A 14,637-nucleotide genomic window follows, 5' to 3' on the forward strand; every position below is an offset into this window, starting at 1 on the left:
TTTAACAGACTCAGTCTCAAAACCACTCTGATAAAGGGGCAGCTTTAAAAATGAATATATATATATATATATATATATATATATATATATATATATAATTTTTTTCAGGGCAGATATTACTTTTAAAGTCTGACTGATTAGTTTAATAATCCAGGCCTGGATTAAAAAAAGATCAGGTACTCTGAGAGAGGAAGCTAATCTCACATCACTTCACACTCTCATTATTGAAGTGGCACTTCTTTCTCCTCACTGCTGTTCACGTCGTCGACTTCCTTCCTTCAGGCCACAAGAGGACACGCACAACAATATCTGTGCCTTTTTTCCCCCTCCAACCAAGCTCTTGTCTCAGGCCAAACACCCACACCGTGACCTCGTCACCACCACACATGCACACTCGGCAGCCTCCTCTCTGAGGCACAACAGACACTGTGCCAAACGTAAACACTGCGGTGCCAATAAAAACCAAAGGAAGTCCGCTGAGGTCACATGTTAAGTCTTCCAGGGTCACAGGGTAAAACTAGTTCCCTTCTTTTGGGTCAGCAGTAAATAACAGCGCTGCCATTGCGGCAGTCAGAGGAGGACAGCGCTGTGCGACACCCATGTCAAAAGCACAAATGAAGCACTGTATAACATGCACGTCGTGAGGACAAATGGGAAACCACGCGCTGGTTGAGAAATGCAGGGTGGAGTTGTGACGAGGGGTGGTGGGATCAAGACGACCAAAAAGCACTTTTAACATCTTACTTTGCCAACTCTAGTATATTGCAATACAGCGCCTGGTATTTTGTTGCATCAATATGACCTCTACTAATTTCTTGGGAAATCAAAAGACACGCCATGAAGAGTTCGTCTCTTCTTCGCAATTGGTTAAGACAAGAAGAACTCTCATTTTACTTTCTCTGACTAGGCTATTGTTGTCTTTCTTGCAATCAAAATTTCAGGAATAACTACTACATAAAACCTGATGAAATCTGATGATTTCAGATCAAGTTTTGTCAAATTAGTAGGTGAATGTCATATTTTATTGGGTGTATAAAAAACACACAATATTCTCAGAGTAGTGAGCAACTCAAACTGAAAATGCAGTCAGTGGGGTAATATTTTTAGATAAAATACGTCTACATTTATCACAAGACCTTAAAGATGGCCGCAGTTCTTGCTGCCAAATAGCTTCAGTGCTAGATTAGGATAATTTTCAAACAACTACAAGATCTGGTAAACCACAGAAACGTACCATCTTCTTTTTACGGCCTGTACTTATAGTTTAGGTAAACATTGTGGTGGGTCTGGCTGCCTTCTACTAGAGGGAGAAGTCCACCATTCCCCTGACTTTCATTACTTGATACTGAAAAAACCAACAAGAAAAAATAAAGATAGGAAAACAATAACAAGATATGAACAACAAAATGTGTCTGCTATGCATGTGTCGTGCATGTGTGTGTGCTTAAGTGTGTACAGAATTGGAGGAAAAAGCTGCCTGCAGAAAACCGGTAATCAGTGTCACAGAGGGGATAGGAGGCTGATATCACCACAATACTCATATCAGGAAGTTGCCTGTCACATTCACAGTCATGGACATAACATGCAGCAGTGCAGGGGACACTGACGGCACGGACAACCGACGTTTCTACCTGCTGCCATCCCAAAGCCAGCAGCCCACAGCCCGCCACCCGAAGCCCCTGCAGAGCTGAACAAACATAACCTCAACCGGCGACCACAACGTCAGATCCAGACTTCACTGAGTTGCCACAACTGGCCCCTGGAACAGCCCAGGCTATATATACTGCTCACAGTTTCAATTCCATTGCATAAAAGAATACCTGCACTTAGAGTGAACTGTTGATTCACAACTAGCAGGGGGATAAAGCTTTTAGCCTCACCCAGCATACCTTTACTGTTAAATATGAATGTTGTTCAAGTGAAGGAAATAAATTACTTGAATTGTAAAATTGCTTAGGTTAATATCTGCTAATATTGAGTTGTGTTGTGTATATAGGAATATTATCAGTTTTACAAGATATTTAAAATCTACTAAAACCAGTGTTAGACTCTACCTCTGAGCTTAACACATTGCTCTTGGGATTTATATAGTATCACAGGTAAGACGACATTGACACCTTTTTAGATTTTGAAATCAGTTTTCAAAAATATACAAAATATTTCTCAGCTCCACTTTTCCCCAGTGTTAACTTAAAAAGCACTCTACTTGTGACCTATTTGGAGATTTATTGCTGAGGCTACACTCATCACTCTGGCAACGCAGAAAAAAATTCGACATGGATCTTTTTAACATGTGATTAAAGGTCCGACTTGTTCACTCCCCTTTGGCCCATGCTTGTGTTGTTACAAATCAGTGCAAACGGGCCCTTTGCATTTAAGGAATGGCTCTTTCTTAGATTTATCTCTACAGAATAAAGCAAAGCTTTGTCTCTGAGTTACGCCATTGTGTAGATTTATGTCAATGTGGAGTAGGGAGTGGGCTGCATAATGGTATTGTTAATAGAGGAAATATTTTGGAGGATATGGAGGATGCGTAACAAATTTGAACCAGGTGTACACAATTATGAGACAACCTGATACAAGTGAATGCACCATTCAGTGGTCAGTGGTTGAAATCGGTCTACCAGTGATCAGAAGGTAAAATGGCAAAATATTGCACGTCTTTGTTCATCTTATAACCAAACTAAAAACTACTGTTTTCAGTCTATGAAGACATCTAGTGACAAGTTCTTTGACGCAACCTTTTGTTGAGTTTAGTAAAATTCAGATTTCTTAAAAATAAAATCCTTTAATTTAGCTTTCATTTCACCAGAAATAATTTTTGTGAATGGCAAAAACAGCGGACTGGTCTCCAAATATTTTATTCAATGTAATAAGTTAGTGTGATTTTTGTAGAAAAGATATTCAGAGAGCTAACCACAAACAGGGTATTGCATGTTTGTTGAAAATTGTTGGAAGCTTCGGGTCCTGTGAAATAGTTGTTGGAAGTTTTGGCTTAAAAAAAGATGAATATCTTGTGTTGTACTTGACATTTTCTATTTTAACATGATTTTAGTTAGTGAAATTCTTGCCCAAAACAATTAAAAGAGTTTTCAGCCAAACAAATTTATCTCATTCTTGAATTGCAGCCATAGATCCAGCAACAAGGGCTAAAAATGATTGCGGGCAACACTTGGGACAATACAGGTATATGCTTTGATTAAACAAAGGCTTCAAAATGCAAATGGTTTTACAAACGGTATAGTTCTTAAAAAGAAAATCAGAATTGGGCCAAAAAATTAGATAAGTCTAGTTCTTGCAGGAATATGTCAGAAACAATCTCATAGAAGAATTTGGTGTTGACAGCAGTAGCGGTTCGCCCTGCAATCGGTGGTTTGCCGCTTGGTTTCCTGGACCCCCTGACTTTGTCATTTGTGTCCCTGGGAAAGACACTTCATCTGCCTTCTTTGCAGGTGTTGGTTTTAAGGGCTGATGGCGCAAAATCGCAGCCTCAATTCTGTCAGACTGCTCCATGGCAGTTGTAGCTACAATCCAGTAGCTTGTCATCATCAGAATGTCTCTTGGTCAATCAATCAATCAAATTTTATCTATACATTTTATTTGCACATTTCAGCATTTCAAAGTGCTTTACATCATATCAAACACAGAAACACAATGCAACATAGAATCAACAACCAAAACACGACATTAAGTCAAGTTTCACCAATAAATTTGTAATTGATTACGTTTCAAATACAATCCTAAGCAGGTGGGTTTTTAGTCGAGTTTGCATCCATAAAAGGTTTACCTGTTGCACTCCTGCTGTGTTATATGGAACAAAATACCTATTGCTATTTTTATTCCCCCTCACACTCACAATCACACAGTTTAAAACGATGTAAACAGCATTTTAATGGGCTTCCGGCACGAGGCTCCGTACACCTCTTTCACGGATTTTTGAGCAATTTCAACATAGAATCAACAATCAGACCATGACATTAAGTCAAGTTCCATCATTAAATGTGTAATTGATTACCTTTCAAATACAATCCTAAACAGGTGGGTTTTTAGTTGAGATTTAAAGGAAGTCAGTGTTTCAGCTGCTTTAGGAGGGACTTAAAAACTGGTGTTATGTGCTCTATCTTCCTGGTTTTAGTGAGAACGCGAGCAGCAGCATTCTGGATCAGCTGCAGCTGTTTGATTGATTTGTTGGACAGACCTGTGAAGACGCTGTTGCAGTAATCAATACGACTGAAGATGAACGCATGGATGAGTTTCTCTAGATCTGGCTGAGACATTAGTCCTTTAATCCTGGAAATGTTCTTCAGGTGATAGAAGGCTGACTTTGTAACTGTCTTTATGCTACAAAATGGTCATATTATTTCACCTCACAATTATCAAGCAATTATCAACATCTACAAGTCCATCAAGAAAAAAAAAAAGTCGAGCGTCATCTCAGGATACTAGGGTAGCAGAGGTTGTTAATGAGAAAGGAACAGGATAATAGGTTTTAATTATTGACTTGTACCATCGTCTCAATGCAGCAACCATTGAAAAAGCTTTAGAACCAACATGACCTGCTGACACCGGAGCTTTTATCCTCACAGACAACCAATTTTCATAGTACGCCGTCTCCTGCATCCTACTACTTGCTCTCTGCCTCTCAGGTCAGTCAGCATTTTTTATACATCCGTGAGACAATGGAGTTGCATTACTGGAGCAGCATCTCATTTCAATGTTAACACAGGAACCATTAACCCTAATATGTGCCTTCCCTCATAGCAACCTCCCAATCCCCACTTAAGAACAGTTAGCAATTGTTTATAGAAAGCTTGTTTGTCTCATATCTCTCCAGCAAACCTCTTCTGGGATTTAACAAAGACAATTACAAAGAAAAAAAAACTATCAAATCCACAAGAGATTTAACATTTGTTCACAGTCTTCTTTTCAGGTTCAGGTCCTTAACGGCAAATAAAAATATGTTTGTACCCCATTTGCCACATATCAATAGTGCTTTTGAAATAATCTTTGTAACAACTATGCTGATCATCATATGAGAATGTGGGTGTGCGCGTGGTTTGAACAGCGGACACAAGAGTCTCTCTTTCTCCCGAACACACACGCATTAGCACAACGTGCACAAACACACTCGGCTGAGGATGTTTCTCTCAGAGATTAAAGAGACTTAGTGGCTTAAAATGACAGTTAATGAGAAGACAGATGATCTGTAGGGAAGCGAGTGAAAATAAAAAAACAAATCCCCTCCTGCCTTAGCCGTCATGACAATGCAGCACACAGGAGAGGGGTGAGGAGAGGGAGACTAGTTAAAGAGAGGGTGAGAAAAAGTGACTATCCAGGAGAAATGAGGAAACAGGTTATTAAGAAGTGAGTAAAATTATGTGGAGGAAGAGAGGGCAAGGTGGAGAGCAGTGAATTATCTATTATTATATGACAGCTCTACAATCTGAGCCCAATGTTGCTCTTTATAACTTTGAATGCTGGACGAAGAAGCTTTTACTGGACTATTGTTCCGCAGAAAACTTTAAGGTCTTTGTCATGCTTGCTGTTCTTTTAACACTTTCAGTCTGCTGAATTAGTTTTAGAACTGCTGGATTGTTGACAGCATGGTCAGTGAGAGGAGCCAACTGGGTCTGTGGGTGGTCCTCTGTACTCCATAGCTGCTGGGAGGTAGCCATCCCAGCAGCTAATACCATGCACAATCAACCCAACTGGTCAAATGCCACTTTTAAGGGGGCAATTGGGGGCACCTTGATGATACAAAGTTAACTTCATTTTACGTTCAGATCTTTTTTTGTTCTTGGAATATATTTAACAAGATGTTTGAACATTGAAATGAAAGCATCACACTATTGGATGAAACTCCCATGACTCTGAAAAACATTGGAATAACAATGAACATATGGCTGTTTTCAAGATACCAAAATGAGAGGAGTTTACCTTTGTGACATGGTACATTATTCCATCAGAAATTGGGTACATTGTGGCCATAAAATAATGGAAATGAGGAGTAGCAATACTCATGTACTTCAGTTGGTGGCAAGTATGGATCCATACCGTACTTCAGAATTGAGACTCATCAGACCAGGCAACGTTTTTCCGTCCTGGTATTGTTAGGCTTGTGTGAGTTGTATCCCCAGTTTCCTGTTTTCAGCTTAAAGGAGAGCTACCCAGTGTGGTCATCTGCTGCTGTAGCCCACCAGTTTCAAGGTTCAACATGGCTCCTATTCTATTTTGTTTTTACTCTACCATCTCAAACCAGTTTGAAAATAATCTCTGACATCAACAAAGCATCTTCACACAAGATATTTCTCATTTTTGGAACCTTCTTTGTAAACCCAAGAAAGTTTCTATGTGTTTATATAGTGGACAGACTGGCTTATGAGGCATTAATAACCACACTGCATTCAATTATTTAAATCCTCCTTCCATCTTAACCATGTTTGCTTCCATGTAACAAGTTGATAAGCCATTTTGCTTTAAAGAGCCACTAAATAGCTATCTAATAAAATGCCAGGTGAGTGTATGTTGAGTTAAAATGACACTGAACAAACAGTGGTGGAGAAGGTGTTGAGTTATTGCATCTGAGCATATACTCCAGCTGTAGTTTTACAGACAAATAACAGTGAAGGGAGTCAAAAGCTACTTGAAGTGTCCTGACTATGTTGGTCACTTTAATTCATCCAGGTGCGGATTTACAGAGGTAAACTATTGGTTTACATGTTAGCTAAAAACAACCAAGTTCTGCTAAAATTAGATATATAAATGGTGGGAATGTAGAATGGAGCTGGTAGAACAAAACATTGAGGCTTAAAATGTAGATAAAAATAATTTCTATCACACAGAAGAAGTAATGAAGACATTTCTTCAACTAAAAATTAAGAAGCCTGAGTGCTGAAAACATAATTCATCAAACTGAAAACAGTGGCAGTAACCTCAAAGTTTACAGAGGAATTGTTCACCTAAGCTCTTTAGTTTAGACCAAACTCATTCTTACACCTTTTTTGTTTTTCCTCTGACAGTCCATAAATATGAGCGAGTGACCTTCCGGTTACCAGCCCATTTCCCCAAATCTAAATTGATGGAAACAGAGCCATCCAATTACCATGCCTGCCAGGTCAGGAGGCAGCCATCAGCACACAAAAACACACACAATCCATACATGCTTGACTTATTTGTTCAACTTTGCTGCCACTTGCCTAAAACTCACTCACAAAGCTGCACATGGAGGCACAAGGAGACAGAAATGTGACTGCCCATCGTCGTGACGCCAGATGATGACTGGGTGAACAAGACAAGTGCTGTCAGCTCTACAGTGAGTTGCTGACAAAACACAGAGCAGCCCCCACCGGATATAGAGCTCCCCCCAAAGCGCTGACTGGCTGAGGCATTTTAGGGGACCTAACATGTCTGGCTCATACAATAAAATGACACAACAGACAACAAACAGGAGCAGGAACAGGCCTAGTGTAGTTACTCTGCTTGGTAAGATTGCCCTAAAACAGCACAGAAACACAGCACACAGGTAAGCTATAAATGTGTAGGAAAGTTTAACGTAGGGATATAAAATAATTTCTGAAGCTTTGAAAGGCTATGTTAGAGTGGTAAGAAGAAGGCCACTGTTGGAGCAAAGCCATAGGAAGTGTTTAAAGTTTGTACGGGGCACCGCAAACAGGAGGAAGAAGGTGTTGTGTTCAAATAAGAGCAAAATATAACTTTTTGGCCAACATGTAAAACGGTGCACATTAATCTAAACAAATCACTCCCATGCTGACACTTGGTGGTGCCAACATCATGCTAATGGCACAGCGCATCTTTAGCATGGACAAGTAAGCTAGTAATCTTTGACAGGAAGATGGATGAAGCATATTTTCAGGGCATTTCTGGAATAAAACATGTTAGGGGCTTCATTTAACAGCTTGACAATGGAATAGTTTAGACAAAAGTATATTTATGTGTAAACATCCATCCATCCATCATTCCATTACCTAACACACTTATCCTTGTGCGTTTGCGAGTGGGGCTGGTCCCTATCTATCGGCAGTCACCGGGTGAGAGGCGGGGAATGCCCTGGACAGGTCTACGTGTAAACATTCAGGCCTAGATTCAATTAAGGATCAGTATCAAACCTTGAAATCTGAGGTCCACAGAAGGGTTTTGACTTCTCTGACTGAACTTCAGTTACACTACAGTAGACAGGCAAGTTATCCTGGTGTTATAGTAACATTTGGGAAAGTGCTTTTACTGCAAGGTGAAGTAGACATCTTCCTGGCATGATTAGAACGCAAACAAGCATTTATGTATTTTGCAGGACATGAAGTAGAATACGGCATGTCCAGGACCTAGAAATGTTCTGGGTGTGTTGTGTGTACAGACAATGTACTTGTCAACAAAGAGTTAGTTCACAACATAGAGAAGTCCAGGGGAAGAGACAATAGGTAAGGACCAAAGGAAAAAATCTGCTTTGTCTGGTTTGGCTTCTACCTGCTGGGATCAAACACAGCTAACAAGAACAGAGTAAAATTAATGGGAGTGACAATGTTCTGTTCAGGGACAGGAAAAGACACAGGCACGAGTCTACGTGTGGTTCAGAGCAGGATGGCGGAGGCAGCCTGAGCGCGTTGAAGATGCTCAGCATCATAACTCCCTGTTCCGCTGGAGAGTGGAAATTCCGGACAGGAGTATGTAATGACCAAGGTTTTATCAGCTCATGTGGGAGCGCGCCATGTTGGAGCGCGGACTGCTCGCATCACATCACAACACACGCACAGAGATATCCTGCTGCTCCCCTTGCCTCCTCGCTTCTCCTCACTCCTCCATCCACAGTCTGCAACCAGTCAGCCTCTCTCCTCCGCGCCGTGACGGCCGTACACGGCTGGCTGGCGCCACGGGAACATTTACTAACAGAGACACACAGAAACGCTCCTCTTTTCTCGCACAAGCGGATCGATATAACGTGATGGATCATCATAGGCGTTCGCGAAAACATGCCTTCCCGTTACACCTGTCGTGCCGTCTGTGCTTCCAAGACATGCAGCAAAACCCGGTGGAACATGACATAAATCCTCCTTGAATCTGCTTCTGAATTTTGGAATTATTTATCCCCGAAGGATGCACCCTCTCTTGGGATAGACCTTGAATGTGTTCAGCGGCGTCCAAGATGTTTACATGGCCCAAGAAGGCCACACACACACACACCGCCAATATGTTTTGTATTTTCAGCCTTCGATCCACCTTCCACCGCTGTCATCCAAGTCTGTCCCAACCCACTGATGCTGCCGCACAAGCTACCGAAAACAGGTCACCCACAGGAAAAAAAGAGAGTAAGAAAAAAAAAATCTGGACTTACTCAGTTGCAGATCCCTTTTCCTTCCCGCTGCAGACGTCTCCCAAACTCGCTGTTTTTTGTTGTTGTTTTTTTAAAAATTATTGTTATTTATTTCTGGATTCAGAATGACCAAACACCCCCCCCTCTCTCTCTCTCTCTCTCTCTCTCCTCCTCCTTCTTTATTTTTTTTTCCTCTTATAGCCGAGGTGACGCGGCAGGCAGCTCTCGCGCGCAGCCTGACGTTATAATGAGAACCCGACGGCTTCGTCTCGTGCGAAACAGGCGCGCGGTGGACTCTGGAATCTCATGGGCGATAGGGCGTCGTCGGGAGCAGGTTGTGGTTCAGCTTCAGCCGAGAGAGAGAGAGAGAGAGGGAGGGAGGCAGACAGAGTGTGAGTGGTATGTGAAGGGGAGCGCAGAGGGGGAAAGGATACGCCTCCCTGCCGTGGGGAGATAAAGGGGACCCTGGCCGCGCACGTTGACTGAGATACGGTTCCTCCTCTGCTAACGAGAACTATTGCTGGCTGTCATTCAGCCCTTAAAATATGACGCAAGGAACCGAGGCTGTGTGCTCCGGGACCGCTTCATACCGTGCACCAAAACACATCACGTCCTTCTTGCATTTTGGAGAAGGCGCCATTCTCCCTTGTTTTCCTGTCCCGCCTCCCCATCTAGTGGCGGTGTTAGGCTCAGTCGCAAGACTCAACCGGGGGTTTCTTTCTGCTACGTTAGTAACGCCCATGCTGCGTGTGTGAGGCTTTTACAGGCAAAGACTTTAATGTGAACCCACTCGCTCATGTATCAGCTATTTGCATTGCTGACGTCACAACATTGTGTCCTAAATAATACCAGCTGGCTATAATTATTCTCACCTCTGCACCCTGATATTGTCCAAAACATTTTGCACCTGCACCAAGCGTACAGCAGGTGGTGGTAGAGATCTAAATAGTTTTCATGGCCACATTAATTCCTCATATAAATGCCAAGAGCTGGCCAGATGTGGAAAACTGTATGAGACTCTAATTTCAACAGGAGGAAATGCTTTTAAAAGCAAATAGATTTAAAAGCATTTTCTAAACACCAAAGAAGTGCATTAGGACTAATTTATCTATCTATAAAATGTGTAACGTTTTAAAATGTTGTTTCTTTATATATTACTACACCTACTACTCTCCATATTGTTGACACACAGCAAGACAGAAAATATGTGGGACAAGATACATAATTATGCAGCAAAGAGATATTTCACACTTATTACATAATTCCATATGTGTTTATGCAAAGTTTTGATGCTTTTTGTCAGAATTTAAAATGTATGCAGTCATGAAAATGAAGAAAAAACATTAAATGTGTAGGTGTGTCGGTAATAAACCCATGAGGCCTACCCAGAACAGCTACATTTATACTGAGATTAAATTACACAAAAATGGAACTTATTTACTAATTTGATTACTTCTAAACACATTTAGCAGAATTTAATTTTATTTAGGGATAAAGGAATTATCTAAAATGCAACTTAGACCGTAACCCACTCTAAATCCTAACTCATTTATTTGATCATTTTAATTCCAGCTTCCAAGTTCTGACTTTGTGTTGGTCCATCACACAATATCCCAATAAATTATAGTAAAATTTTGTGTTGTGTGTTTAAAAAAAAACCTGAAAAAGTGGTGTGGATACTCTATTGCAACACTGAATGTCTGAGTGAAGATGTGAGGCTGAACTCTGATTTTTGGTTTCCCCTCACATTTTATGGAAGTTGTGAGTTTTAAAGTGATATCAGATCTTAGTTTAGCGTGTGGGTGTTCAGGGAATCCTGGAAGAATGTAAAAGTGGGTGAGAGTCAGCCAGGGAGAATACGAAGAAACGAAATCATGCTGAAAGAGAGAAAAAAAACCCACCAGCCTCACTGTCTGCTGCTCACTTCACGCACATCCATCTTTCTCTCCCCTCAAGCAAATTTTCCATGTGTGTGTAGATCACACGACTGCATGTAGGAAGAGGATTTGGAGGAGGCACAGCACTCCTGATGGTGTGCATGTGCGTGCCTCTCTTGACATCATGATAAATACTGGTGACAGATGAGGGTCAGCCATGTTTGGGTACTAAAAACCCTCCCCAAAATGTTTATTGTTGTTGTTGTTTCTCCTTGAGAAATAGAATGCAGCCTCTTTCTCAATTTCACAACGCCAAGGGACTTTAAACGGACAAACCGTCTTGAGTTTGTACGTGATCTGCAACCAAAAGCAGTTCGGCGAGTGTTGTTACGCGTAAATGTATGCAAACAAGCCGGCGTGTGTGTGTGTATGTGTGTGTATTTACGTGCGCCGTGGTTTGTGTGTTTGTGACTTTGGAGCCCTAGAGGCCAGCTCAGCACTTGGCTTCTTATCTCCCTCTCAGAACCTTGGTCGTGAATAAACATCGCCGGAATAAATATTTCCCAAAGTGAAAATAACCCAAGTGGAATTTGGAGGAGGCTGCAGAAAATCCACATCGGAGGACGAGGGGGATGTGGAGGTTGTGGAGGAAGTGAATGGATGAGAAACTGAAATACTGAGGGAGGCAGCTGAGAGGCAGAGAGAAGCTTCGGGGTATTCCTCGTTTCCATGCACATGACCACAAAAAAATAAATAAATAAAAATTCTCCAAATTATTCATTTATTTTCTATACTTTCATCTTTTTTTTGCCTTGTGTTTCTGCATCTAACTCCATGCCTGTCCTTTTTAAAATGCCAGTCGTGTGTCTGTGGGCTGCTGTAGATTGTTTTGCATTCTCCTGTGCTCTTGTGCCAGTGTGCGGGGGCGTTTGTAGGAGCTGAAGAGTTCTGTGTTTTTTGTTTTTTTTTCTGTTGCTCCCACACTTAACGAGCTATTTTGTACAGTTCAAACCTATTTTAACCTATTTCATATACTTTAATGTATTTCATTTGGATTTTACGTAACAGACTAATGCAGAGCAGCACAAGTTGTTGTGGGGTTGAAGGAAAGCAATACATGACATCATCTTGTACGACTTGTTTGCTGCGGTAAGAGCTGCAGGTCTTTTGGGGTATCTTTTTAGCTTCGTTGCACATACACACTGAAGCTGTGACAGTGCCACAGATTCTCAAAAATGTACACAACTACACTTTGACTGGGACACTATCAAATAAATGCATGCATTCGTCCAAAACAATGCTGGTCTTTTTTTTTTCTTTTAAATCATCAAGTTAAAAGTATTCACAATCCACAATATTCCACTTTTTTAGATTAAAACAAAAAAGTCAAAAATAGATTTACTGCAAAAATGTTTAGTTTTACAGATTTCTTTGCCCCCCCTGTACTGTCTCTCCCAGCCACGTCTGAAGTTGCACTATCCTCTTTACCATTTTCTGATGATCGACTGAACATTGCTCTTTCAGATCATAAAAACCTGGGTTGTTATTTTCTACATCAAATAACAACCATAACTTTATCTTATTTGCCTGCCGGGTCTCTTGGATGCTGTTTGTTTCCAAATGTTCTCAGAGGCCTTCACAGAACAGCTGGCTTTATGCTGAGATTGCATCACATCCTGGTGTGCTCAGTTCACAATGCTAGCTGATTTTACGGGATTTTATATTAAACGTTTTTGTGCGGCACATTTGTGATTTTCATCATGCCACTTTTCTATAATTCCCAGATTTATGTGAAGATAGTACGACTAATAGCACGACTACTAGTCGATTCATTAGCTGCAGATCTCTCCAGTCTCTTCCCTGATTGAATTTTATATAGTGATTTCAGAGTTAAAGGTGCCAAAATCAAGTGAACATTATTATTTTCAGACTTTTACTCATATAAAGTTTTAAAAAGCCTGTCTGCATTAAATTTTCTCTTGACAATTCTGCACTGCTTATGTGTTAGTCTGTTACATTTAATCCTGATAAATTAAAGGAGAGTTTGTGGCCTTATTTTGTCAAAACATGACAAGGGGCCCTGAATAGTTTTACAAGATACCTTATGACTAACTGAAGAGAAATGCACTGTACATTGTATTTTAAACATTTATTAAAACATGTTTCTTTCACTGACTGTCTATCATGCTTCATCCCAATTTCCTTTTTCTATTTACTGCATCACTTATTATTTTTCTCCAAGGCAGCAGAAAGCCACCGACGATGCAGACATGCACACAGATGCACACCAGTCTGTTGCTGCCATGAATCTTCAGCTCTATAATGAGGGTCATGCCATGGAAATGTGTGAGCGTGACAGGAAGTTTTTCTGTTTTTATCCCCCCCCTCCAAACAGATGAACAGGCGGTATCATAAAGTTACACACCTACAGTCCCTCTCCAGTCATTTCATCTGTTCCCACACACAGATTGAGAGAACGTGTTTGTGTTTAGGGGCTGTCCTTTTGTTTGTTTAAATTTCTTTTATTTAACTCGTGTATGCGCCTTGAGGGAAAAAAAAAAAACCTTTCATGGTTCCGGATCAAGCTGGCATCGGATGTAACAATGTGTTAATCGGCGCCTGTTGTGCAGATCAGTAAGGCCCGCGGTGAAGCCACTGATCCAGTTCTGGGCTCAGCTTGACGCCTCGGTCGAGTGACAGCTCTTTTATCTCCTCTCATAAAGTCAATGAAAGCTAAAAACAAATCTCTCCTTTTCCTTTCTTTTCTCCAAGCTGCTTATGTGGTCGCACAATGCAGGTACACAAATTCATGTTGAAAATCTGCCTCTGTACTATTGGAATGGGCTGTGCAAGACAGAATATGATGAGAGATGTCGTTGCACGATGCAAATCACAAAAAGTTGTGTTAAAAACATTCATCAGTGTTGAGGATTCGCTGGAAAGTACCTCTTTCGTTTTTGGCTTCAGCAAAAGTTACGTGTGAAGTAATGACAACCTAAGTTTAGCAGACATGGGAAGACAATATGCAATCGAAAGAAATTTCCCTATTTTTTTTCTCAGTGAGCACAGTTAAGACTTATTTCAGTATAGGGATGGCTATTTATTCAAAAATACATGTCGATAACATGTCTCAAAAGACTCAATAAGACAATTGTTTATAGTGGTACGACTCTGAACAAGTTAGCCATGATCTGGCCTAGTTAGTACCAGGACCCTTTAACCCCAAAATGTATATCAATAAAAATAAAACCAGTTAGTATACAGATCAACATACAGTACCTAAAAAGTAGCCGGTCCCTTGAATGTTTTACCCTTTTTATTGCTTTTCCAAATCAATCATGATTAACAAATGTAAGTTTTTTTGACATAAAAATGTAAAAAAAAAAAAAAAAAAAAATCCTTTAATGTCAAAGTGAAAATGGATTTCTACAAAGT

The 14,637-nt window shown here is 40.7% G+C and overlaps 1 protein-coding gene across 1 annotated transcript in view; it reads right to left on the reverse strand.

Annotated features, from left to right (window-relative positions):
* Positions 1–9,747, reverse strand: part of palm1b (paralemmin 1b) — a 31,086-nt gene extending 21,339 nt beyond the window's left edge. Inside the window, exon 1 of the mRNA XM_028000543.1 lies at positions 9,347–9,747. The gene's annotated coding sequence lies outside the window, so the exon portion shown is untranslated. The remainder of the gene's footprint in view (positions 1–9,346) is intronic.
* Positions 9,748–14,637: the final 4,890 nt, after the last annotated feature.

Source organism: Xiphophorus couchianus, chromosome 19 (genome assembly GCF_001444195.1).
Source record: "Xiphophorus couchianus chromosome 19, X_couchianus-1.0, whole genome shotgun sequence".
NCBI classification, from domain to species: Eukaryota; Metazoa; Chordata; class Actinopteri; order Cyprinodontiformes; family Poeciliidae; genus Xiphophorus; species Xiphophorus couchianus.